The sequence below is a fragment of the Petaurus breviceps genome, unplaced genomic scaffold (assembly GCF_028583685.1).
Source record: "Petaurus breviceps papuanus isolate PSGF00001 unplaced genomic scaffold, PetGlider_PUasm1.0 38, whole genome shotgun sequence".
Lineage (NCBI taxonomy): Eukaryota > Metazoa > Chordata > Mammalia > Diprotodontia > Petauridae > Petaurus > Petaurus breviceps.
This window is the reverse complement of record NW_027186304.1, coordinates 12,454,359-12,457,547: the sequence shown is the minus strand read 5'-3', so window position 1 is coordinate 12,457,547 and position 3,189 is coordinate 12,454,359. Positions and strand designations below refer to the sequence as shown.

Below are 3,189 nucleotides of genomic sequence, written 5' to 3'. Positions count from 1 at the left end.
TAATAGTATAGTAGTATTGGGAAAGGACTTAGATATAACACTACTTTTAAATAAAGATCATAAACTGGAAAGAATATTATGAACAGAAATAAATCAAAGTTTAAGGAGTAAAAGGCTCAAATAAATTGGAATACAAATACCATCTATAATAAGAGGTCAGAAAACATGGAAAATTGAGAGCTATAGTTCTGAACTATTTTTTGAAATTCAAAAACTTAGTATTCAGGGCATGAAAATAAATATAAAATGGGAAACAGCGCAATAATATCACCCCTAATAAGAAACTTCTTTTTAATAAATAATCCCAAATAAAATGAAGTTTCACAAAATCTCGTCTTAAAGAAATATGTATATATATATATATATATGTATATATATATATATATTACACTGCCATATCAAATAAAAATCTCATCATTTCTTTTCAGAGCATTAGGCTGCCAAAGCTTTATACAATGCACATTTACTTCTCCAGAACATCTAAATCGAGTAGCATTAGTTGGAAGTCTTATAGAGTATCTGTAGCCACTAGAATGATCTGTTTTCATCTGCAGCAAATGACTTAAAGCTAAGCCAAAAGTTTTTACTTATATACATATATCTCCATCATAAAAAGCTGTTATGATCCTGTTATGCTCTCTGTTTTTACTGTAGTGTGTTTCACAAAGCTTCTGTATAGTTCAACATAATAAAAAAAATCTTGATTTTTAAAAGAAATCTTTTTGGTACTGCTGCATGATGGGTATAAATGTAACACTAATTTGCACTTAAAGCGGCAGTTACATTGTATTGTATAAACTCCTTCAGATATTGGGAACATTTTCTTTAGCTAACCAAACACAAGGCTGCAGCAATGATAAAAGAGTAGTGGAATACAGGGAAAAAATGAACACTAAATTGACTTTTGATCAGTGGCCATTCATTATTTTGCTTTCTGCCACATGGAAGAAATTATCTTCTTGAGTTTCAAATGTTTTGGTAAATCCAGTTGTCCCTTAGCTTCTTTAATATCATCTTGAATTGCTGAAATAAGGGCCTCAATTGCACTAAAGTTTTTCTCTGGTCTGATGTAGCCAGCAATGACTACACTAAGGATTTCCCCATAGAAGTCTTCTTTGAAGGTATGTATAATGTGAGTTGCCACAGATTTCTTAGGATTCTTGTAGAATGGGTTCCATCTTTTGCTTAAAACCACCTTACGGACGTCTCCATTTCCAACAGAGGCCAACCATAGTAAGTTCCAGTAGACAAATCAGTCGGATGATTATCTCCTTGCTCAGGAAAGTTAGCGGTGGGGATGCCAAGCTGCTCCGAGCCCCGTCCGATGCCCCTCCTCACTCTACCCTGGCAGAAATAAAGCAGGTGCTTCATAACGCTGCTGGCTCCGAGGGAGCAACCGCCTTCGAACTCAGGGCAACGATTCCATCCCTGGCCAGCAGGGAGTGGGAAGAAGGGGGAGATTCCGAAGGCTGCGAGGCAGGAGGGCGATCAGGCTTGCGATCAGAACCTCCGCACGCCGCGGACCCAACAGAAGCCGCAGTGGCTTAAAAAAATGTAATTAACATAGACAGCATGTACTCAGTGATGTCTCTGTGCATGACCGCTCATCATATTATTGCACAACACAGGTATATTAGCACCACAGGAAGGGATCTGAGACAACTTGATAGTTCACCTTCTGACTACTTAGGTCAGTCCAATGCTCCAGGGCATTTTTTTTCAGAGAGCTGTTCTGAGACACAGTCTTACACCAGATGAGTTATAAGATATGATATAATATAATATGAAGAAATTTGCAAACAGCTTAGGAAAGCCATTTCTTCTCATCTTTTCTAAAATGTATTTGCAAAATTTGTGTTTTAGCTTAGGGCAAATAATTTCTTTCCTCTCCCTCAGTCTTTGGGAGTGCACACTTGATAAATTATTTTTGTTTAATTGTTTTTCAACAAAATGAATCACAACTGTTGCTCTGTTGACACATCATTGTTCTTAAGTTAGGTAAATAATAACCTTTTCGACGTCAAAAATTAAACATTTGCAATAGCATTTTTCTGTTTTGATCACTATACCATGTTTTAATCAATGGTGAACTTAATTGATAAGCATTAGGCCCCTTGATCTGCTTGTCTTTTCATTTACACACTATATCTTCCTCCATGTGGTGTATTTGTTTTCCCACTAAGATGATTTTTCCTGAAACAAATCTAAAACTATCTATGTTCAGATTTGTGTGCAGTATGAAGTAATGAACAGTCCTTTATTCTGGCATAATAATTGTATGGTACTATTTAGGAAGTTGTCTGTTTTGAATCAATAGAAGAAAAGGCGGGTGAGTGAGGGAATCTCACATTATCTAGACCTTTCTAAGTAGAATGTCTTCTATCCCCAATTCTCCTCCCCACTATGGATGAAATGACACATTGAGTTAATAATTGATACATTATGTTAGTAGAACCTGTACATGAAAGGCATTCTTACTTGAGGAAAGGATTTTTTTTTCACTTTTGTTATAACTGAGTCTGCCTTTATAGCAAGTATATATTTCTTTTATTGGAATTTTTCCCTATGATTTTAAACAGCAGGCTGTTTTACCAATTCAAAAAAAAATGTAAATTTACCTATTTTTGTGTAAGTAGGAGTAGAGAGTTCAAGCACTTCTATCATGAATGTCTTCATATACAGTCAGATTTCTAAGAGAATTAAAAATCTCAGGGGAATTGTCCACTCCCCTCTTCACTCTACATCTACTCTCCATTGTATTTGTTAGAATCTTAATATGGTCATGTGCTCCAGGAATCTTCAATAACTCCAACAAGAATAATCTCATTAATTACCTGAGAGATTTTTCCTGTCAAAGTAATTTTCCTTAAAACTGGTGGTGATTTTCTGTCATAGGTCTCTGTGACTGGACAAAAAGCAAAACTTCTACTGCCTGTAACCTCTATTGGGGTTTTACAGTCTTCCCATCTAGATCACTCCTATTAGAATTTAAAGATCCAGTATCCCCACATGGGCAAACCTTTTGTTTCAGTTTTCAGTTTTCATTACCATTCTGTGTGTGTGTGTGTATATGTAATTTTACATACATGTGTAGCAGCAAGCACCCCAGCATCCCCAGGGTGGCTGCCAATACAGGTTCTTAGATCTGCTTTGTTAAAGGAAAGCGACTCAAAATGGGTTAACAAGCTT

At 35.9% G+C, this 3,189-nt stretch overlaps 1 pseudogene; it reads right to left on the bottom strand.

Annotated features, from left to right (window-relative positions):
* Nucleotides 1–908: 908 nt before the first annotated feature.
* LOC138170001 (riboflavin kinase pseudogene) lies at nucleotides 909–1,371 on the bottom strand (annotated as a pseudogene).
* Nucleotides 1,372–3,189: the final 1,818 nt, after the last annotated feature.